This window comes from Dasypus novemcinctus, chromosome 26 (assembly GCF_030445035.2).
Source record: "Dasypus novemcinctus isolate mDasNov1 chromosome 26, mDasNov1.1.hap2, whole genome shotgun sequence".
NCBI lineage: Eukaryota > Metazoa > Chordata > Mammalia > Cingulata > Dasypodidae > Dasypus > Dasypus novemcinctus.
The window spans coordinates 30,366,885-30,391,561 of record NC_080698.1 but is presented as its reverse complement, the minus strand read 5'-3'; the positions used below and the strand labels follow the sequence as shown (position 1 = coordinate 30,391,561).

Below are 24,677 nucleotides of genomic sequence, written 5' to 3'. Positions count from 1 at the left end.
ACCAAAAGCATCTCTTTGGAGAAAAGATACTATCACATTCCAGTTTCTTCCCAGAAACCCAAAGAGGTGAAGAGGGGAGTCTAAGAAAACTATGTTTCTCTCTTAAGTTTTCTATATGTATATTCTGGCTGTCTCTAGCTAGTGCTTCATTTTCATTGTGGACTCATGAAGGGTCTCCCCATTTTCTTCTCACCCCAGACCCTGGGGTGACTGAAGACACTTCTAACTAGTTTATGTTCTGTGTGACTGATGACACTTCTAGCCAGTTTATGGAGTCGTGCTCTTTAGATTTTCCCCTTTAATTGTACCTCAAATATCCAGCACCTCCTTTGAAACAAACTTTTGTACTCGGGAGCAACTGATCTCGAAGTTAAGTTTTCTAACAGATTGACATGAAATTGGAAAGCTGAGCTGGGGGCTACCTGGCAAGGAAGGGAGGAATTAGAACTATTTTTTAAGAGGCAGGGAACATTTTTCAGTGTAAGAAGTTATGAATGGTATCTGGGTGTTAATGAAACTTGAGTTTGTGCTGACTTTCCCAGTTTCTATTTGAAGCATTCACATTTACATCATGTAGTAAAATGTTCACTACCGACTTTAACCATTAAAATTTGGTGCCCTACAGTCCAATTCATTATGAATTTCTTTTCTTTCTTCTTTGTGGACATTATTTTCAACATTCTCCAATATGGTTCATGTGTTTCCCATGATGAGAATTTAACTTGAGCAAATGTTAAGAGCTCATTTCCCCTCTTCATTCAGGTCCCTGCTTAAAAGCTACTTTCCTTGGCCACCTCCTATAAAAAACTCACTCCTCAACTCTCATTCTTTATCACTTTATTATTTTTCTTCATAGGACTTAATTGCTATGTACATTTTTAAAAAATATATGTGTTTCTCTGCTAGAATATAATCTCCATGAGGGCAGGGACTTTTGTCTGTTTTGTTCACGGCCGTATTCCTATCACCTAGAACTGGGGCCAGCCAGTCAGCAAATGATGATGTATGGGCTAAATCTGGCCCAAAGTCTGCTTCTGTATGGCTTCAGAACTAAGAATGTTTTTTTTTTTTCTTTCCATTTTTAAAGGGTTAAGAAAGTGCAAGGTAAATCAAGGAATAATATATGGCAGAGACCATATGTGGGCCACAAATCTTAAAATATTTAGTATCTGGTGCTTTATGTAAATCATCTGCAGACCCCTGACCTGGAAAGGTGCCTGGCACCCAGCAGGTCTGCACTATAAATTTGTGAATGAATGACTGTTGCTTGGGTCCTGCAATTTTGGACTTTGCAACCCAAATCACAAGGGTTATTTTACTTGTCATTTCTCTGATCCTTGCTCTATCTAGAATGATGCCTAACAGACACTAGGTGATCAATAAAAGTTTCTCAAGTAAGGCCATGAAACCCTAAAAATACATTCCTGTCACTGAAAACAATAATTGTGGTAAAACATTTTTTATAGCTCAGAGTTCTATCACTTTTAACTCATATATAGCTATGGAGGCACTGTGGGTCATTACTTTACAATACATTCTTGCTGATAGGGCTCCTGGTGGTATTTCCAGTATCCAAAAGAAAAACACTACTAGTGATAAGCAAGAATACTTTCTGGTTTTTGCCCCAACTCTACAGGATATAAAAGCATGTTCTTTTAAAGTAATGATTCTACATGATATCTAAGGGTCACTTGTATCTGCATCTCCTTGAGAGTATTTGTTTTAAAACAAATGTGGCTTCTTTGACCCCACTCCAGACTTAACTAAATCAGAATCATCTCAGGTAGGGCCCAGGGGTTTGTTTATATTTCTAAGAAGCTTCTTGTGTGATTCTGATGTTCATGAAGTTTGAAAATCATTCTTCTGAATTTAGCTAAAGGTTGGAGAGGTAGGAAGGTGAATGTTGAAATTTACTTCATGGTGGTAAAGCAAGAATGCTTACATCATTGTGGGCACACTCCACGGTTGGGTGCCTCATACTTCCAGTTCACATGAATCATGCTGCCTAAGGATCTTGTTAGCGTTTAGATTTCGATTCAGGTCTGGATGTCTAACAGTCTGCTAGGTGATGCTGATGATACCTGACCTGGGCATCATTTAGCATAGCAAGGGCTTAAAGTAGGCATTGGCAACCTTTTTCTTTAATGGTTAGTGAGTGAAAATATTGGGCTTTGACCATAAGGTCTCTGCTGCAAGTACTCAACTCTGCCATTGCAAAACAAAAGCAGCCACAGATAATACATACATGAATGGATGTGGCTGTGTTCCAATAAAACTTTATTTATAAAAACAGATGGGCAGTTTGGTTTAGGCTTTGGGCCATAGTTTGCCAACCCTGGGTTAGAGAACTATGCATTTTTTAAAAATTTATTTCTCTCCCCTTCCCCCCGTCCCCTCAGTTGTCCGCTCTCTGTGTCCATTCACTGTGTGTTCTTCTGTGTCTGCTTGTATTCTTATCAGTGGCACCAGGAATCTGTGTCTCTTTTGGTTGCATCATCTTTCTGTGTCAGCTCTCCTTGTGTGTGGCACCATTCCTGGGCAGGCTGTACTTTTTTTGTGCGGGGCAGCTCTCCTTACAGGGTGCACTCCTTGCGTGTGGGGCTCCCCTATGTGGGGGGACACCCCTGCATGGCACAGCACTCCTTATTCACATCAGCACTGTGCATGGGCCAGCTCACCACATGGGTCAGGAGGCCCATGGATTTGAACCCTGGACTTCCCATGTGATAAGCGGATGCTCTATTAGTTGAGCCAAATCCACTTCCCTAGAGAACTATATTGCTGTTCTTGAGAATTATCAAATACCACTTTTTAAAAAATTTCTCTCCCCTTCCCCCCTGCACCCCGCTCCAATTGTCTGTTCTCTCTGTCCATTTGCTGTGTGTTCTTCTTTGTCCGCTTCTGTTGTTGCCAGCAGCCAGGAATCTATGTTTCTTTTTCTTGCGTCATCTTGTTGTGTCAGCTCTCCGTGTGTGCAGCACCATTCCTGGGCAGGCTGCACTTTCTTTTGTGCTGGGCGGCTCTCCTTACGGGGTGCACTCCTTGTGTATGGGGCTCCTCTACGCGGGGGACACCCCTGCGTGGCAGGGCACTCCTTGTGCACATCAACACAGCACATGGGCCAGCTCCACACGGGTCAGGGAGGCCCAGGGTTTGAACCGTGGACTTCCATGTGGTAGACGGATGCCCTATCCACTGGGCTATGTCTGCTTCCCTCAAGTACCTCTTATATGACAGGTAATTTGCTAGGTGGTTTCTTTCATTTATGTGCATCTTGGTATAATGTACATGCTTGTACATTGTATATGAATGAAATTAAAGATGTGGAAGGTTGTTGCAGTTTGATATTGTTTATGAATTCCAAAAATAGATATTGGATTATGTTTGTAAACTGGTCTGTCTGAGGTTTCACTTTCACTTGATTAAATTAGGGCTTTGATTGGGTCACATCATCAGTAGGGTGTTTAGTCCCTGCCCACAGATAAAAGACATGGCAAAGGACAGAGTTAGTAGTTTTGAGCTGGAGCCCAGGAAATAAGCACACAGAGGAGCAGAGCCTGGAGAGAACTGAGCCCCAGGGAGAGAGACAGAGCCGTCACCTGATAGTCTATAGCTGGCCTTGTGGAGAGAGCAGGGCAGCTGGGCCTGGAGAGAACCAAGCCCAGGGAAGAGAGGAACCCAGGAAGCCTGAACCCTGGCAGATGTCAGCAGTCATCTTGCTCCAACCCGTGGCAACAGACTTTGGTGAGGGACCTAAGTTTTGCTTTATGGCCTGGTAACTGTAAGCTCTTACTCCAAATCAATACCTTTTATAAAAGTCAACCGATTTCTGGTATTTTTCATCAGCACCCCTTTGGCTAACTAATTCAAAGGTTAAGGAACTTTCTCAAGGATGCACAGCTACCAAGTGGCAGTGTCAAGTCTTGACCTATGACCTCTGAACTCCAATCTGAGTGTTCTATTATATAAAGTTTGATTCCATGTTAGTAATATATCTTGCTTTGAAGATTTTCTTTTGAAGGACTATTAGAATGTAAGCTCCTCAAGGGCAAGTCTTTTTTATTATTCCCTCTGTATCCCACTACTTAGACCAGTATGTGGAATGTGCTTGGTAAATCTTTGAGTGAATGGTTATTTCATGAGTTCCTACTTACAATGTTAGTGCTTTTAGATGAGGAGATTTCAGGGGTGAAGTAATGTGACCACTGACACAGTATACCTTAGAGTAAGTCCTCGAGCCCAGATTTTTCTATATGCAGGTTCCTTCATACTCAGCAGATCACTGAACTGTTTGATAGTGCCATTTGCCTGTATCATTTCCTTGTCACTTCAAACAGATGTTACTCCCCTCTTAATTCTGAGCCTTGCTCCCTTCTCAGCATTGGGAATGGCTGCAAAGTTTGGGCAAACCATCCCAGTGACTGGAGAAATGAGGATTATTCTTGGGGCAAAAATGCTGAGACAAAACCCCTGCCTTTTAGTGACAGAGTTTCTCCAAAACAAAATTGGTAGTTCAATTCTCATGCCACCAACCAGATGAAATAAAGGGCCCAACAGAGGGCTAAAGTATCCTTTTCTTCTTTCTTCTCCATAGTTTCTTATTTCAAAATACTTAATGAGATTTTTAAAAAAAGATTATTTATTTATTTATTTCTCTCTCCTTCCCCCGCCCTGCCCCAGTTGTCTGTTCTCTGTGTCTATTTGCTGTGTGTTTTTCTTTGTCTGCTTCTGTTGTCAGTGGCACAGGAATCTGTGTTTCTTTTTGTTGCGTCATCTTGCTGCGCCAGCTCTCCATGTGTGAGGCACCATTCCTGGGCAGGCTGCGCTTTCTTTTGCGCTGGGCGGCTCTTCTTACGGGGCATACTCCTTGCATGTGGGGTTCCCCTATGCAGGGACACCCCTGTGTGGCAGGGCACTCCTTGCGTGCATCAGCACTGTGCGTGGGCCAGCTCCACATGGGTTAAGGAGGCCCAGGGTTTGAACCCTGGATCTCCCATGTGGTAGACGGATGCCCCAACCACTGGGCCAAGTCCGCTTCTCTTAATAAGATTTTGACAGTGAAATCCACAGACCTTTCTGGATTGGGCTAGTTGGTAGTAACATCACCTGTTATTAGAAAACACACTGAAATTTGCATGTAGTTCTCACACAAAGTGAAAGGGCACTTTAAAGGGTGTTTAAAAGCAGCACAAATAATTTTGAAGAGGGACACTTAAAGAAGACAAATAAAATGGCTGCACTGTGATGTAATTTACTGCAGTAAAGATGCTGCTGAATGCCTGAGAATCTGGTTTTTGATCCTTAGGCGGCAAGAGGGAAAGCAAAGCTCTTGAAATGGCAAGGAGACTAGCTTGAGAAGTTATATAGATTCCTCAATCATTTCTAAGCATTCTTACCCCCTGTGACCTAATTACATCACCTGCAAGCTGTACAACTTTGTACCTATGCAGGACAACCACACGGCTTCTGAGTTTTGTCGGGGAATTCCCTACAAAGTGGATTTTCTCTCTCTGCTCCTCTTAAACAGCTTACTTGACTAATTTACTTCAGATGGGAATATCACAGCTTTAACATTTTAGGGTTTATTTATGTTGGATATTTATTTATCATGCCTTCTAGAAGCCAGCCTGTAAGGAAGAAATGCCTTTGTTTCTATCATGTGCTACCGCCTCATTCATTCACTCAACAACTATTTGAATTCTGACTGCAAGGCATGTACTGTTCTCTTTCTGGGGAAACAAAGTCTTTGCCCTCAAGGAGCTTATTATGCTAATGACTAGAAAAAGACAACGAACAAACAGAAAATTGTAAACATCAGATGTTGCCAAGTTCTAAGGAGAAAAATAATGCAGAATCATGGGGATTGTAGCCGTGGGGTGGTGTGGAGTTATTTCAAATTGGGTCACCAGGGAAGACCTTACTGAGGAGGTGCCGTTTGGATAAAGATGTGACAGTGAGTGGGACAGTGTTCTAGGGGAAGTGCACAGCAGGTGCAAAGGCTGTGAGGCCAGGGAAAAACAAGTGGTACGGCCAGAGAGGCACAGAGGGACTGCGCATTCCCTGTACCTCAGAGGTCATCGTGGAGGCTTCAGAATTTACCCTGAGTGAGATACAGGGTATTAGAAGGTATTGAGCAGGGGCATGGCATTACCTGACTTACACTCTGCTTTAGCTTCCTAGACTGCTCACGCAAATACCGCACAATGGGTTGAGGTAAACAGTGGGAATTTTCCTGCTTATGGTTTAAGGCTGGGAAAAAGTCAAATCTAGGTGCCATTAAGGAGATGCTGCTTTCTGAAGATGTGGCTGTGGGGACTGGGCTGGCTGCTGGTAACTGGACCTTAGCTTGTCACGTGGCAAGGCACATGGCAGTGCCTCCTGGTGTCTGTCTTCCTGTCTAGGTCCTGCCGATGTTCAGCTTCTTGCTCCCTCTGGCTGGTTCTGAGTGTCATTTTGCTTAGAAAGGACAAGAGTAATAGGATTAAGACCCATCCCGATTGGGCAGGGCCACACCTTAACTGAAGTAACTTTATCAAAAGATCCTAAATACATTCAGGGGCAATCACCGGACATTGTAAATCCTCCCAGGGCCCACTAGATGGAATGGGGGAGAGTATGGGCCATGATGTGGACCATTGACCATGAGGTGCAGAGGTGCCCAAAGATGTACTTGCCAAATGCAATGGATGTGTCATGATGATGGGAATGAGTGTTGCTGGGGGCGGGGAGAGGTGGGGTGGGGGTGGTGGGGTTGAATGGGACCTCATATATATATGTTTTTAATGTAATATTATTACAAAGTCAATAGAAAAAAAAAAAAAAAAGATCCTAAATACAATGGGTTTACAACCCCAGGAATGGGTTAGGTGTAAGCACGTGTTTTTTGGGGTACGCATAGTTTCAAACCACCACAAGATCCAGTCTTCTTAGTCCGCAGACTCTAAGAAGAGCTTCAGTTTACCAGGGACCTACTACGTGTAGATGCTTTCCATGTACACTGTTTCTTCCCTCCCGCCCTCTCCTCCCTTCTGCTCCTCCCTCCATTCCCTCTCTTCCTCCCTCCCTCTCTTCCTCTCTCTCTCTCTTTTCCAGCTATGTTTGTACAAAGTTTACACATTTGTGGAACATTACTTTATACTGTTTATGGATGCAATATAACTTTTTTAAACATACAAACACATGTAGTAAAATATAAAGAAATGAATAATGAATGGGAAAGACATCAAATTTAGGATGGGGAAAGAGACTGGGAGGGTTATTCAGGGGTCTTCACATGTATTTATAATGTAGTTAAATTATAACAATCATTTAAAAAAAAACTCAGATGATGATCAAAGATGAGACTGATAAGTTTAAGGTAATGACAACAAGACTTAGAAAAAGTACTAAATAAAGCAGTGATGCACAAACTTTTCCATTTTTATTCTGCCAACAGGAGGAGTGAGTGAACCCTCAAACCTTCTGGTATTGATATAAATTATATGTGTATTCAAGAATGAGAAGGGCTGTGTGTGTATTGGGCTTGTCTGACTCCTGGAAAAGTCCCTAAGCCCCAAGAAACTTAAACCTAATCCAACAAAGAAAGTCCTTTCACACTGAAATTCCTCCTGACCCCACCCCCAAATCCTCTGCATGAAAGGGACCTGAAAACCCTGCTCAGGGCTCTGTCTTTGGACATAAGTCTGCTGGACCCAGCCAGCTGTTAATAAAACGTCCTTCTCAGAGGAGTCTCGTGTCCTGGTCTTTAATACTGTGATCACTGAATCCTATTGACAGTCACAGTATTTCATGGGGCTCATCCCAGATTACTGCAAAGGCCAGAGACAGCAACCTTTAGTTGCCCCTCTTGGATGTCTGTGACAAGGCCGGAAGGGCCCAGGCAAACCCAGGCCCAGGGCACCCCAGACCCCTTTAGTCCAGAGAGGTCATGGACTGTACCAGTCCTCTCCTGGAATAAACAGGAGGAATTGAAGGGTTTGAAGGAGACTCTGAGAATGAAGCAGAGGAGCTCCGCATGCCAGATGGGTAAGTACCCTGGGAGCATAGTGTAGGGAAAGCCTGACTCTGAAAGTTAGAAGGGGAGCCTGATCACCTCCCGAGAAGAACCGAGTACTCCCAAGAGGAGAGGAAACTGTCTTCTCCAGGTCTGAAAAAGAAAGGGCAGGAGGGTGGTTGTGTGCGTGTGATTGAGAAGAACGTGTGAGATACAAAGAACCTTTGTGGGGCAAGTGTGGAGTCCCAGCCCACAGTTCTGTAGTGACCTCATATGGTTAGAGGCAGTGGAATGGTAAACTTTAGTCAGACTAGGACTCTGATATGCCAGATCAGTCAACCAAAAAGATGCTTCTTCATTCTTCCTAAAGTAATGGACATGGCTCTAGCTTACCAGCAAACTCCCCATAGAAGTCTCTTCTCAGGAATGGGGAAATTCTGCCTACTGCTGGTCCACGTGGTCACAGTATAGCCAAGAGCAGCCTCTGTATAAAATGCTAGATTCCAGTTAAAGCTGTGTAAGAAAAGAGGACAAATAAATCTGAAGTTCAGAAACTTCATGTTGTGGCTCCTCAAACTTGTCAGTTGAAACTCAGTTGTGCCTATAAAAGGTGTGAATAGTAATCAAAATAAAGAAAGCTCCTATGCCATCGATTAAGATCAAAGAGTTCCTAAAAATGCTAAAGGTATAAAATTCTCTCTTCTGTTTTAATCTTTGCTTAACTCTGTGTTCAACTTTAAAATCTGCATTTAACTTTGTCAGTTTACTTATGCCTAGGAAATCAGATTTGGGGTTCACCTGTTAAAAATTAGATCATGGTGAAAGGTAACCTAAAAATGAATCTTTAAATATCAATACTGTCTTGCTAGTGAATTTAATGCATAAATCACAAGTAGAACTTATTTAATTGCTGGAAAAACAGAGAAACTTCACAAAGTTGTTATTGATAAAATTCTTGTGGCTTAGTTAATAAAAGTACCCAATTCATCTTATGGTAAAAACTTACTAGAAACTGTAGCTAAATTCTAAACTGACCTTACTTTCATTTATGGTCACTTCAAGCCCAGCCTCACCCCTTGCCTTTGCTTGTGGTTGTTTCAGAGTTGAGACTACTTATAGATGCCTTTATATTATAAAACAGCAGAAGGATAATAACTAAAATTCTATTTAGGTAAATTTAGCATAACAGCCCCTCCTCTTATGGCTCAGGGGAAAACAAACTTGAGACATCCCTGACTCCTGTCCTACTGGTTGGTCACTGAGGCTTTAATAGCCTCAGTGAATATACATATAATTAGCCTTGCTCATCCAAAGTCTGCTAAAGTCAAAGTAAAATGTAAGGATCTAAAGTAAAAGAAAATCATATGAAAGCATTGGGGACATTTTGGTTATAAGCCATTAATTAAGAAACAAAATTCTTGTGCAAAACTGCATGGTCATAGTGCAAATTAAAAGAAAGCCTTCAACACTCTCAAGTGAGCCGCCATGGAAGCACCAAGATTTGGGCTCCTGGACTTCAGCAAACTGCTTTACCTCCCTTTATATGAAACCACAAAGGGGGGAAACTGCAAACCCATAGTCTGGCTGGGAAAGCCCACAAAGGAAAGCCCTCAAGGAGATCTTTCAAATGTTGTTTTACTGTTAAACTTGCTTTGTAAAAGAATGAAAGTTTTAAGTACTTAAGTTATGTTTCTGTGTCAAACTGTTCATGTCTGCCTATTTCTCAGTGTGTATCTTCATACATCGGGATGATAATATCAAATTAGCAATTCTTAAAAGAGCTCTATTTAAATTGTTAAAAATTAAATATGCAGTTATATATGTGATAAATATTCCCAGAGTCCAAATTAGGCTAAAACAGAGAAGTCATATAGAAATCTAAATATAGCAACTATTGAAAAAGGAAAAGGTTTTCTTGAGTTCTTTGACTTACCCAGCCGCCAAGGCCTTCTGTCTGCAAGAGTTCTGAGGGAGGGGCTAGGTGTAACAGATTAAAACTCTTCTAAGCAGAAGGAATTAAAAATTAGGTTGTATTAAAAAGGAGTTTAGCCCCCTGTAAAAAAATGAAAAGCATTCTTTGTGTAAACTATAACAGTTTCAATTTATTTAGCTTGGGTGTAATCTCTTTGATTTATAAAATACCAAGTTAATAAATGAATATTATATGTATTAAATTTTTAAAATGGTGAAAATTTTTAAGTTAAAGAAATATAGATCTGCCCTCTCTTAAATGCATAAAGTAAAATCCAGTGGTTGCTAATTGTAATCTAAGGTAAATTAACCAGTCTATGTGGTTGTGGTTAATTATAAAGAGTTTGTAAGAGCATCTTCAAAACTAAAGCATTTAAATGGCTAGTTCTAAGAAGCCATTATTAACTAGAAACCTAAATTGATGTTAATGGTAAAAAGTAACTTCATAGCAGTGAAACCTGTCTAGAAGTCACCTCAACGTACATATTCAAGTGATGGTAATGAAGAGTTACTTTGATTCCACTGTGAATCTTCAGTTTTCATTTTGAAAATGGAAAAAGTAGTTTTTCCTCTACTGCTAAACTAAGAATACCTGCTAATTAATGTCTTCATGGTAAAAGTGTAAAAGTAAGAAGCAAAGTACTAAAAAGTTAAGTTCATTTGATATGTTACACGTTGCATTGGAAATGTTTAAAAAGTATGTAAACATCAAGAGATAAACTTCAGCATTGTCAAACTGTTGTGCATTCAAACCAGACCTTCAGTACAGTGCAATACAATGCAGGTTGCCTCTCCATTTGAGTTATTGGCTATGTTAGTCACTGACCCCTAAAACAATAAATGTCTTTACTGTATCTCTGGTTATGCTCCTAAAGTCAATGGAAACTACGTTGCAGTTTCAAACTCCTGCAGCAGCCAATGATGGCTCAGTACAGCCAAATGTACAATGAATATCACCTCCAGACTGGCACTGATTGATGGTGCCAAAGGATACTTAAACCAGGCCAGTGGAATACTGGAAACTACTTTCCTAGCTTCTCTCTAGAGTCAAAAGTGCTGCAGCTTCTGTGAAGAACATACCAAATGGAGCAATGAATACCAAAGTACTGTGAGTAGAACTTAAACACAATTGGCATTATAGCCTGCCTCCATGAAGAGATAACATGTAAAGTATTGCAAACCTGAAGCTAAAATCTATTAATTGCAGCTCAAAGAAAAACTTATGCATTGAGAAGTATGTTAATTAGTCTTAAATTCTGTACCTATATCCTCTTCCCTCAATCTTCTAGTAATTATGGTGATGTCCCTATTAGATCATATGCAGAAAGACATTGAACATGTTAAAAGTCCTGGTAAATTTCATCTTCTGATTAGGTAATGAACATGTCTATAAGATTAAAAAAATGGCCACCTTGTCTAAGAGCAGTGGGGCCAACAGCCCTTTTCATTAAAAAAAGCCACCCAATTAAATTGGAGGCAACCTCTCACAATCTTCATCCCACACCAGGTGAAGGATGTACTTGAGGCCAGGGGCCACCAGTAGCTTACAGGTAGCTGGTTAGTTAATACCAACCTCAATTACTAGAGACCCCTGAGGTGCAGATAAAAGTGTATCAGACTCTCAGCCCAGCCACCCTACTACTGGCAGAGGGCCCAGGGTCAGATCCTGAGGGGCCCCTTCTCCACTCCTGACTTGAGACTCTTAACCAAAACTATTCAAGTCGACCAAATTTAAAAAATAAGCCCCTTGTGAACCCACACATTGAATGGTTCACAGATGGAAGCAGTTTTATTAAAGAAGGAATTAAGAGGACAAACTATATGGTGATTTCTCAATTTGAAACCATAGAGACATTGTTTGTTTGCCTGTTTTTGTTTTTGCAGCCTAAAATAAAAAATGTCAAATACAATTTTAGTTCTGAAAAGAAAATGTCTTAATTTTGTATTCAGGTAAAAGCAGAGCCTAGTTAAAATGGTTGTAACAAGTTTACCATATTATTGAATAAAAAGGTGCCATCTTTAAAAGATGGTACTTTATCTAATAAACTAGTATAAAAAGAAAAAGACAAATCCTTAAATTGCATAATACTTTTTTTTCTTTAAAGAATTAAAAGGTTAAATTTCATTCCCTTTAAGTTAAATCTAGACAGGAGGCCCCAAGTCTCTGATTTATTCTTATTAAAGTATAGGTATGTCATTTACCCATTCTTCTGTTCACTATATAATAAAATGGGTAGTACTGTTTACTCAACTATTTCACAGATTTGTTGAGGCATATTAAGTTAAATTTCGTAAATGTTTGTTCAGTCTCATTAAAAGCTTGAAAATTTAAACCTACTTTGTGTACCACAAATATAATGCTTAGCATCTTATTTATACCAGGGTTTGATAGTTCTTAACTAAAAAACAAAGTTTAAGTACCTCTGTTTGGATCTGAGCAGGTAACACTCTTGCGCATCTGTATGTGGCTCTTATTTTAATAAAAATATATGAAAAAAAGCTATTTAAGTTTTTCAAGTATTTTACGTAACTATATTTTAGTAAATGCTACTTTAGTTACAGTACTAAAGTATAAAAATAAGACAGTTTTTTGAAAAAATTGCCATTAAATTTGAAAGTAAAGCCACAATACCTCAGGCTAATTAATGTTAACTTCTTGTATTAAATTTAAAGCTTTGACAGTAAAGGCATCTAACAAAAAGAGCCAAGAATTCCTGATCTTAAATCACAGTGGTTAATTCTTAAAGGTTTCCTTTTTAAAATTTTATTAAGGTCTTGTAATGTAAACATGTTTTTCTGTTTTATTTCTCTCCTGAAATTTTAATTAACTATTAGAAATCCTTAACCATTGTAATAGCTTGTAAGAAAAAAGTGCCAGTTCACCAGAAGCACCTGATGGGATGTATGAATGCCAGTCACTGGAGGGCCTGAAATACCTTTTCAAAAAAAAGCTAAGTAGTGTCAATGTCAAAGTCAGTTTTTCCCTCTAACTCTAGCCAAATACCTATTGCCAACTTCAGAAAAATGCAGCCTTTGCAGGCCCCTGATCTATTCTACTTCTGTAGTCCAGTGTTCCCTTAGTGGGACCATATATTCTCAAAATTCTAATCAAGTTTGTTTATTCCAGAATCAATATCTTGTTAACCATATGGAAACTTCATTGAGCTTCACCCAGAATGCCAGGTCTGTCTTCCTCTAACTGAGATAGAATAGCAAGAGAGTTTTACACGTTGTCATGTAGGGTCTACTGCCCCTAACCAGCAGGAAGTAGCTGCAGAAAAAAAAGATCATCTCCCTTCAACACCTCTTTAAAATTAAAGGTATATACTCTCTGAGGGGGAAATAAAGCAGGCTAGTAAAATAGAAAATAAAGAGTCATGCAAAAAGTCCATGTGGACATCAATCATCCCCAAGATGGCTGCTGGAAGACTCTCCCCCAAAATTCTGCCACTTGGAAAAAGACTTCCTCCAGAAGCCAGGAGAAGCCCTGGATATTTCCCAAAAACATTACCATTGAGCCCTCCTGGAAGATTGATGGGAAAAATAAATAGTCAAAGTGGTGAGCAGCTGGAACTCCTCCCATGCTCTCATCATACTTCCCTCCTTCCTCCCCTTAATAATAGCTAGGGTACGCACTTTAATAAATAATGCAGTAAAAACAAACAGCTGCCCACCTCATAGCCCTGTACACACACCAGCCAGTCCGAGAGAACTCCAACAGTAGTGATGCTGAAGCTTAACAATTTTAAGCAGGCATAAAAGGGGTAATGATATGGACTGTATGTGTATTCAGACTTGTCTGACTCCCAGAAAAGCACCTAAGCCCCAAGAAACTGAAACCTAGTCCAACAAAGAAAGTCCTTTCCCACTGAAATACCTCCTGACCCTGGCCCCCAAATCCTCTGCCTAAAAGGGACCTGAAAATGCTGCTTGAGGCTTGGCTTTTGGATGCAAGTCTGCCGGGCCCAGCCAGCTGTAAATAAAACTTCCTTCTCAGAGGAGTCTTGCATCCTTGTCTTCAACAGTGCGATCCCTGAATCCTCTCAATGGCCACAAACCCAAAGCATCCTACCAGGTTTAGGGGTTTATATTTGAAGTCCATGTTTATTTTGCATCCTACCCCAAAATATATGTTTAATATCAACCTATCATATTAATCACAGAAGAGGCAGCTTATTCCTTTGACTCTGTAATTCCATGTTTGAAATTTTTCTAAAGAAGTAGCAAAATATGAGCAACAGTATATGAATGACGTTTTTACAATACTATTCCATAATGAAAAATTGCAAACAGTGTAATTTTCCAATGATAAACATTCTCTTAAGTAAATTGTGATATACCTAAACAGTGGTGTCTGGTACAGCTATTAACTGTGTAGATGTTGTTGACTTGAAAAAAAATTCTATGATGTAATGTTAAGTGAAAAAAGGAAGAAACAAAATTTTTGTACTATGTGACTTAAGCTACAGAAATCATATAACATCAATAAATGACCAGGAGGAAATGTAGAAAAGTATAATATTGGGTAGTATTTTGGTATATTTTTCTATGTTCTTCATATTTCTCAAAATGCTTTTTTAAAGTAACACCATCAGCAGATGAACTGGTGACCTTAGAAAAATTAGTTATTTAGCTTTTCTGAACTTCTGTCTCTTCATCTATAAAGCATAAATAATAACATCTATGTCAAAGAATAGTGAAATAATGTTTGTAAAGTAACATGTAAAATAATGCCTAGTGCATAATAAATCATCAGAAATGCCAGTTTCCTTTTATTTAGTGTCTAATATATTGTAATGCGTTTAATGAGTAGGTTAGAGCAGAATTAACGAAGATCACTAGGGCTCCAAAATGTGTATTGTGGTTAAGTGTGTGTTTAACTATGGGTATTATTAACCAGTATAGTCTCAACCCTGGATTTTCTTATATAAACATAAGTAAATTGACATTTCAGGTCCAAGAGGTCCTAAACCAAGAAGGTAGTTTTATTAGAAGACCTTCTCTAAGAACACTTCTGGTCCCATTTCTGGTAGCTTACCCACACTCATCAACCACCATATCCTCATAATGTCTTAGAATGACATTGTCATCATTGTCCTGAAAGAGCATGGAAATGGGGATAGCTTTGTGGGCAGCCTGAGGGATCTCTGGGTCAACTGCATTCATCAGAGCTTGCATGAAAGTATAATTGGAGCTGTTGAGAGAGGTGGTCAGTGAGAAGGGACTTTCTCCATGGTAGTAATTTGCCACGGACCCCTTTGGGGCATTGATCCACTTGTGCCAACCCAGATTCCAAAAGCTGATGAATATTTGATGACAATGGCAGAAGTTCTTGCAAGAAGCCTTAGGGGAAGGGTTGGCTGCCCTCCTTTTTTGGCAAGAAGGGTGACACTGCTCAGGACTGAGGGTTATTACCAACAGGGAAGCAAGAAGGGACTAGCTCAGCCAGGCAAAGGTGTCCTCAAGCTGAAAATTCACCTCAAGTTCTTTGTCTCCTTTGGAAAGTATCTCTAGGAACAAACCCAAGTTCTTTTGGGGGTTGATGTACCAATCCTTAGCCACATCCAGCAAGTTCAAGTGAAGGGCAGCTTGAGGCCATGGTATGACTGCAGTGTAAGAGTTTATCTGGCTTAGGGACAGGCTCGCCCCACACAGAAGGCTTCTGAAGCAGAGATAGCACCAGTTCCATTTCTGGTCCCCGATCATAGTAAGTGTTGGGCCCCAAGTCCAGGCTCAGCTGGGCAATTGTAAACTGGCCCTTTTCTGTGATGGCAGACAGGTTAAAGTATAATAGAAGAGCTTTCGTACTCAAGAGGAGGTTTGGAAAAGTTTCTTGGAATGAAGAAAGAAGTCTTGGTCTGGGAGAAGTCAGAGTCCATTCCCTCGGACACCCAGCTCCTTTATCTAGCATAAGTCTTGGGAAATCCCAGCAGATGCTGCTGCCTTTTGATCCTGTAATATTTTTTTTAAGATATAAAGCAGCAGCTGGAACTTCTGTAGTAAAGGCACCTGGGCTAGGCCCAGAAATTAGAGAAAGATGTGTTCTTGAAAGTGGGATTGCTGGCCCAAGGCTGGAGTTAGCAGGAGGCTGAGAGCCAAGCCTGGATGGAAGGGAAGCATGACCTGTGAGATGAAACCAAGCCCACCAGTAAGGCTCAGGAGAGCTCAAGTGCAGACTCTCCATGTACAGCATTTTCTTATCTTTGACCTTCTGGATTTGCTGTCCTGTACTTTCTAGACCCCATCTCATTTACCTCCTGGATGCAAAGTATAATAATGCTTTTTGGGGACCTGGTGCCTTCACTGGAGTGTCCCAGGTTTAGTCCCTGATTTTTATTTATCCAGTATGAACCTTATCTTAATGGACATACCTCAGGCAAGCAAAAAGGAGAGGCTCACTTTGGATTACTGAGCAGCTTTTAAAAAAAATTTTTATTGAAGTAGATCAGTCATACATGAACATACATAAACAGTAAGTGTATAGTAAAAGTGGTGAACTTACAAAACAAACATGCATATCATCATACCGGGTGCTCATACATCACCCCCCCCCCCCACCTTGCATTTTGTGAAGCATTTGTTACTATGAAAGATCATCATTAAAATACTACCAATAACTATAGCCAATATCTTGTATTTGGTGTATTTCCCCCCCAAACCACCTGATTATTAACACCCTGTATTAGTATTATATATTTATTATAGTTCAGGAGAGAACAGTCTCACATTTGTCCTGTTAACCACAACCCATCTTCTGCCAGTGGATTCCCTGTATTATACAGTCCCCTGCTTTGTACAGTCCATTCAAAGTATACACTCAGTGGCTCTCATTTTCATCAGAGAAATCATCTCAGTCAATTTAAGAACACTTTATTACTCCAAAAGGAAAGATCCCATACCCCCTTATATTCCTCATAATTGTCCCTTAGAATTGATATATCTTGTTTGCCATTGCTGAGCAGTTTCTTTACTCTTCAAATAAACCTGATCCCATAACTCCTAAGAATGGAAATGCAACCTTTAAAGGAATGCTTTTCACTGCGAGACTTTCCAGAGAGCATCGGAGTCAGTTCAATGACCATTTTGTACTCTTCTGGGCATGGCTTTATCTAGGACTCAACTGGGTCACAGATGTTCTGCTCTGCTCTCAAAGAGTTTATAGTTGTGAAAGGGGATACTAGAGACCCAAGAGTGCACGCAGGGTTTAGGGAGGAATGTTTAAGTGACGCGGACTAGGGTCAACATCACAGCTTTTAATAAGGAAAGAAATCAAACCAGGAGGCTTCCCAGACCACGAGCTCTGCAGATAGCCCTGGAGAATATGTATTAGAGGGTAAGGAAGTGCAGTCATCGATGAACAAAGCATAGAGGCAAGAGAACATGGCTCAATTCAGGGCAGAGTTTTATTGGGGCCAAGGGGAGAAAAGTGCTAAAAAGAAAGGAATGCTGGATTTGGAATCCCAGGTCCTAGGTTTGAGGAGCCAACTCTGCCATTACCTGTGTAACCATGGGTACTCGTTCATCCATAAACAAGAAATAATAGGAAAGCTAATTTAGAGCAATGTGGGAAATAAGAGAATGTAAATGAGTGTGCTTAAATGTTCCCTGAATTTGAGAGCAGGATCAAAGTAGGGGACTTTTACCTGGAAGGGAAGAGGTACAGAAGGCATGCTATAGTATATTTCCATGGTGGCAAAGCATTAAGATACAAAGAAGGACTTTAGCTAAGTACCCTGTTGCAAGTAATTTGAACAGTAGTTATGAAAGGATTCTTAGCAAAGAATGAGTAGGAAGGTCCAGTAAATTGTGCAGACCACTGTCATTCTGTAGGACAAACGATGGAGCTCAACTCAGAATTTATCATTGAGTACTTATTTGATAGCACTTCAGAGAGCTTATTTGATGGGGGTTTTAGGTTTAAATCTTCACATTACTTTGCACCTAGTAGTTGCAAAGTTTTGCTGAATTTTTTTGAATCAATATTTTCCATCCTATTCACTGGTTACATAAAAAAAAAACAGTATTTGTTTTCACTGGATAATTTAGAAAGACAGCTATGGCAGCCAAAAGTAAACAAGAGCTTTCCAAAGCTGTCCACACCTGCCATATTAAAAAATGTCAGCATAATACATTTTTATTTTGTTAACAGGAGGCTCAATAGGGTTGCAAAATTAATACCAGTAGAGATTTTCTGCAGGCAGATTCCATGGTAAAATTACTGGAGGAGCACTCCCAAACACCTTTTTAAGTGATGCATTTGACAGCAGTGTCTTTAAATAGAAGACAGAGAGCTGTAAGGTACTTACTGTAGTCTAAACATGTCAATATTTTCTCATTTTTCTTTTGAATAAAAAGTTATTTATATATGGGTAAAATGCCTGAGTGAAGTGTAGTTATTTGGAATGAACCCTTCATGGCTTCCCTCTTGGTGGCCAGATTTAAAATGCAAGGTGGCAGTAGCATTCATTGCAAGGGATGGTTACTGAAGAAATTACATAATTCACAATTTATATCCTTCAGGACTTCTTTTCTCCAGGGGTTGTCTTCATGATTCATAAATGTACAACCATCAGATCCTATTGTTGCTTTGATGATACATTTATTTCCTCAGCATTATCTCTAATAGCTCTGAGTTTGTACCTAAATTAATGGCATGGTTATTTTGGCAGTGGTTCCAGCATTATTGATTTTCAGCCATGCTTTTCAGCATCAGTGACTGTATGGATGACATTATTATAGAATTTTAAAAAGGTGGAACTTTTAAGTGTTGACTGGTTCAAGAGCACAATAGTGAGTAAAATTATTTACAGAGTCGGTTTCCACAGTACTAACAAAGTCTGTGGGTATTTGTATACAAGCTAAATTGGCACCATCACATGGTCTAGCAGAAACACAGCTTATAATTCCCATGGCTCGCCAACTTTGAAATGAAACTATTCACATTTTTTTAAAAAATCGTGGAGGGTTTGCATTGTTTCTAATTTTGCATATAAAGTGAGATTTGAATACTATTTTATATCTCAGGATTTCAAATTTGCATATTTCAAAACTACAGAAAATGCAACTGTGTCAAATGGGCAACAAATTGTATTCCTAGGCAAATAATTCTAAGCCCAGTAGTGTCAGAGTGAACTTCAAATTCATGCCCAAATTTTTCTGTTGTACTGGAATTTAATTGCATTGTTAAACCACAGACAAATAATGGCAATTCAAAAGAGACGTTATTTGTTCTAATTCATCCAGATCAACTGTGCTTTCAGTGTTTAGTCTTTAAAAATTTCAAATTATTCCCATTGTCTTATTAGCACAGAATAACTATAATGTCTTTTTGTTGACTGTGTAGAGAAGTATAAGGCTTTGTCTCTTCCATAATGAAACTTACAGTGTACCTCTAGGTATGTAAAAGTGTTCTTTAACTATGTGATTGCTAACCATATAAGTTGGTTGTAGATTTTATAATTACTAGAAAATATTTGTTGTACCTCCCTTCCCTGCCTCATAGATGTCAGATTTGATACTGTGACTTGTTTTGGCCAATGACATCTGAATGCAAGTGACAGGTATACCTCCTGAGCAAAAGTTTAAGAGTTAGTAGGAGTTTTGTCAGTAGTCTTTTCCCTTTGTCACGGTGAGCAGGAATGCTCCAGATAAAGGCTACCCCCTCAATTTGTGTTCTGGAATGAATATGACATGGAATAGTAGTATTGTGGATCTGCAGAGGACATTTGACATATGTTAGAAATAAACCCCTATTGCCACTGAGATTTTGAGGCCATTTGTCGATTGTGGCATTATTTACCTTATTCTAACTGCTGTGTCAAATTTAATTATTCACTCTAGTTTTTTTAGAGAAAAAATGGTCCCTTAATGCCTGTGCTTATGGGATTTGAATTGAACCATTAGGGAAAATGTGGAGTTTAGAATTAGAAATGAGAATGGGCCTTCTTGTTGGGAAAATCAAATAGGTCAAATGAGTGGAGATGTGCATATTTGGGACTGCTCTTAACCTATTTAGGGGAAAAAGTTGACTAGTATGGTTGGTCCAGAGAGTGTGGCTAGGCAGTAAATTATTTTTGGAATGTTGGATGCGTCTAAATTTTGAAGATTTAAGAGAGTTTATACTTAATCTTGAAGTCAACTTGGAACTGTGGTGGCTGTAGATACAAAATAAGCTACCTGTGTAATTCAGCAATGAAGGGAACTTTCAATAGAAATCTTTTTGGTTGGCATTTCAGGTTCTCCATTAGAAGGGGGCAAAGGAAAAAATTCACATTACCTAGGGAAGGATGGAAAGTTATGCTAAAGCAAATCATTCCCTTAGAGTTCTGCCTTGCATTGTACTGTGTTCTTCATCCTAATTGTTAAACTTGGATTTTGACAGCAAGTTTCCAAAGAAGAAAGCTCTTGAAGTTCCATTTCACATTCTACATTATGAAAATGTGATAATTTAATTGAAAGAAAGGCTAGCTTTCTTGCCATGCAACCTTTAAAAAATGGATTTGCTATATGCATTAATGCTGTGTGGAAAAGCTAGGTGGTGTCTCATGTTCTACTGTGCTTAGAAATCTTACTGCGAGGGGAACTCTATGTGTCAGACGGTTCTCTCTGCACTCTGTGTTGTTCAACACTGTTGTGTTTTGGCTGCTCTTCAAAGCAGGGCTTACATATTTATGATAACTTCAGGCCATCTGCTGCTCGGCTACTATCAGAGAATGAAGAACGATTTCCAACTTAAACAAAGCCATCCTTATCACATCAAAGCACTTCCCATACTACTTATCTTATGATGCACTAGATTTTGTTTTTCTAAACTCACACTGAATTATTAGTTGGTATATTCTTTCAGAATTATACTTCCTGCCAACAACAAAAACAAAAACAAAATCACCCTGCTGTCTTTTATTTCTGGGCCAATGTACAGGGCTCTAAATGTGACAAAGATTCATTTTGACCTTCTGATTTAGCATGTAAATTAGGATACTTGAAGCAGAAGGCTCCATATTTTCTTTCTAGTTCCTGTATAATGCCAACAGATTGGTATGAATCAAAATGGAACACTTAGAAGCAGATACCATTTATAAAATGTCAATTACAGAAGGCAAAACTGCATATAAAAGTTTGCTAACCAGTGATGTCAAATAAAATAGTTTTCTCTGTTGCTTAATGCCATCATTATCATTTTGCACTAGAGTAAAAATATGTAATCTCCATTCTGCTAATTTGAGAAACCTAATGAACAGTCATGTATCAGTATTCTTAATTGTTTTTACTGCAAAAAATACAATAAAATGCTGAAGATACCAATGGCTGGTTTACATCTTGTACTGCACTACAAGTTTCTGACTCTGGAAAGAAAACACATGGAGATTGTGGGAATATGGCGATGGACTGACAGGTAGAGGTGAATGCTCTCACAAAAACAATGGAGAAAGAACCAAAAGCTGTCCAGAGAATCTGCTTTGGAGGTCAGCAGAAGAGGACAGTGCTACACAACTCCCAGAGGGCAAGGTTCAGAGAGACGAAGAAGCCAGAAAGACAAATGTGATTTACCAAGCCCTGATGGCAGCTGGGAAGGCCCTCCCCCCCCTACCCCCAAGTAGTAAGTTAGGGTAAAACCCCTGGCTCACTGCAGCTGATTGAGAAGGGAACAGACACCTTCTTCCCTTTCAGCTGTTTCAACGGAAAAGGGAGGGAAGGTCAGGGTGCTTTTCTTCAGTGAATTCGGCAGCTTTGAATTGCCAATCTGGAGATTCAATGCAGGAACACAGGAAAGCCCAGAGAGAAATACCTCCATGGAAAGGTGTGCTGACGACCGCCATCTGCTGGCCAGTGTGGTAACTGCATGGACAAAACTCCTGCTCTGTATGCAACCCCTGGGATGAAAGTCAGTGAGTCCCTGGCATGATTTTGAAAACTTAAATTGGGCAATTTTAAAGACTGAGAATAAGTTGAATCAAATATCAAAGAAGAACTGTGTTAAACAATTGGCAAGAGAGAGAAATTAGCCATCAGAGTAACTATACCAACATATTCAGATGCCTAGACATCAGCAAAAAATTACAAGCCATACTAGGAAACAGGAAGAGATGGCCCAGAGAGAAGAACAAACCAAATATCCTAAAGAGATACACATGATTTAATACAATTAATCAGTGATAATCACACAACTCTCCTAAATCACTTCAAGGAATTTAAAGAAACTATGACTAAAGAAATAAAGGATATTAAGAAGACACTGGGAGAGCATAAAGAAATATTTGAAAGCCTGCAAAGAAAAGTAACAGACCTTATGGGAATGAAAGACATGATGGATAAGATTGAAAATACATTAGAAGCACATAAGAGCAGATTTGAATTGCTTGAAGACAAAATTGTGATTTCAAGGACAGAACATTTGAACTGGAAAAGACAGAACAGAAAGAGAAGAGAATGGAAAAAATGAAACAGAGTCTCAGGGAATTGAATGACAATGCAAAATGCACAGATATTTGCATTATTGGTGTCTCAGAGTAGAGAATGGAAAAGGGATAGAAATAATCTTTGAGGAAATAATGACTGAGAACTTTCCCAATTCTTATGAAAGACATAAATATTAATATCTAAGAAGGACAACGCACCCCAAACAGTATAAATCTGAATAGACTTATCCCAAGATGCCTACTATTCAAATGACAAATATCAGAGATAAAGAGAGGATTTTGAAAGCAACAAGAGAAAAGCAAAGCATCACATACAAGGGAAACTTGACAAGATTAAGTGCCAGCTTCTCATCAGAAACCATGGAAGAGAGAAGAAAGTGGTATGATGTATTTAAGGTATTGAAAGAAAAAACTGCCAGCTAAGAATTCTGTATCCAGCAAAGCTGTCCTTCAAAAATGAGGGTGAGTTCAAAGTCTACACAGACAGACAAAAACTGATGGACTATGTTACCAAAAGACCAGCTTTGCAAGAGATACTAAAGGGGGTGCTGCAGTCTGACAGGAAAAACTAGGGTGAGAGATTTGGAGAAGAGTTTATCGAAGTCTGATGAAGGAAAATGCATAGCATGAATTATTTGAATTTGTCTTTTTTTGATTATCATTTAAAGTTTTAGACACAGGGACATTTATTCTGGAGACAGGGCAAAACTCCCATTTGTGAGATGTCTTTCAGATGAAGCATATAAATCTAAATAGAAGCATTATTGCATAGTATTTGGACTATGCTTTGATTAGTTATGGTTTATACTTAAGATTAGAATTCTGAGCATGCTTTTGATGTATAAATTTAATTTAATCGAAATATATGGATGCATACATTTTAAAGACATAACTTGAAAAGCAAATCCTTGAATAGAAAATAACTTGGTCCATGTTATTGAAATGTTGACTCATTGACTTTGGCTTTATGAAAAAGGAAATAAATGATTGCTTTCTTTCCTAGAAATATAGTGCTCTTACTGTTCACTATGTTTTCCTTGCTTCTGGAAGCTTTTCACAAGGCTTAAATGTTTTTAATACACATTTTGATTCAAAGTTGTGGTTTTGTTATATGTGGAATCTTTGAAACTTTAGCCAAAAATGCATGCAAATGTGAACATTCTGAAGTTTCTTTTAATTCTGATTTGTGGTTTAAGTTTTTTGCTTTAAAGAAGTTATAACAATGGTAGTTGCCTCCTTAAGTATTTGTTAGATGTGTGAAGTACTGATAAATGTCACAATGATGGTTTTATTTCTTAGATTATCACTGTGAGTAGGTTAGTCCTTACCATAAATGAGTCATTTTATAAATTGCACATTTTTTAAAATGAGTGGAATTTGCAGATACATCATAATAAATTGTACTGCTACAATAAAAAAAATAAGGGATGATGTGGGAGAGGGGGGTACATGGGAATCCCTCATAATTTTGATATAACTTTTCTGTAATCTAAAACCTCTTTAAAAATAGTTTATTATATTTAAAAAAAGACAACACCTGGAATGTTGTGTAAAGGATTTGATTGATTTGGGGAGTAAGTCAGAATTGAAATTATGAGTTTTTCTTCCATCTATGAATAGGTTAGAGTTTTGACAAATGCTGCTGCTCCTGCTAAATCCAACTCACTGTCTCTTTTTGTAGGGCCCAAAAGCTAAGAGTGGTCTTTATGTTTATAAATGGTAACATTTTAGTGGTTATTTAGGTACCTGCATCATAGCTTTGGTTTTGCCTCTTGTCTAAGAAAGCCTAAAATATTTACTATTTGATTTTTGCCTGATTGAGGTGACTTGATAGGTAGGTGGTGGGTAAAAAATGACCTTCTGGGCCCTGGTCATGTTTTGGTCAACAGACATTTGTAGTAAGAATAGTATCTCTGAAGTTTGTGCTGTGATTGGAGAAGCTTTAAGAACTAGGAAGCCTCTTAATTCCTGCATTTCCCATAAGCCACTGAAAACCATCAGTAGAAAAGAGATCTGGGTGGTTCTCAACCTGGATCTGTGTTTTTCCCCCAAAGGCTGCAGCAAAATTTGCAGGGATTCCAGAGCCAGGTCATAGTTATGAGCATGATGGTCAGTAAGGCAAAGGCAGAATGCAACAGGAATTTAGCAGCAAAACAGTGATTCATTCTAAAATTTGGGCCCGTGGGGACATGTGTATGAGGTTTACTTGGAGACCTGTGTGCCAGAAGATGCCCATGACAGTACAGAGAGACAGTATTTAGTAAAACTAGTATTGATCTAAAACTAAAGTGGCC

The 24,677-nt window shown here is 39.1% G+C and overlaps 1 protein-coding gene and 1 pseudogene across 1 annotated transcript in view; one reads left to right on the top strand and one right to left on the bottom strand.

Annotated features, from left to right (window-relative positions):
* Positions 1–24,677, top strand: part of TAFA4 (TAFA chemokine like family member 4) — a 186,997-nt gene that overhangs the window by 106,089 nt on the left and 56,231 nt on the right. The gene's annotated exons all lie outside the window — the stretch shown is intronic.
* Positions 14,999–16,084, bottom strand: LOC139437680 (growth/differentiation factor 3 pseudogene; annotated as a pseudogene).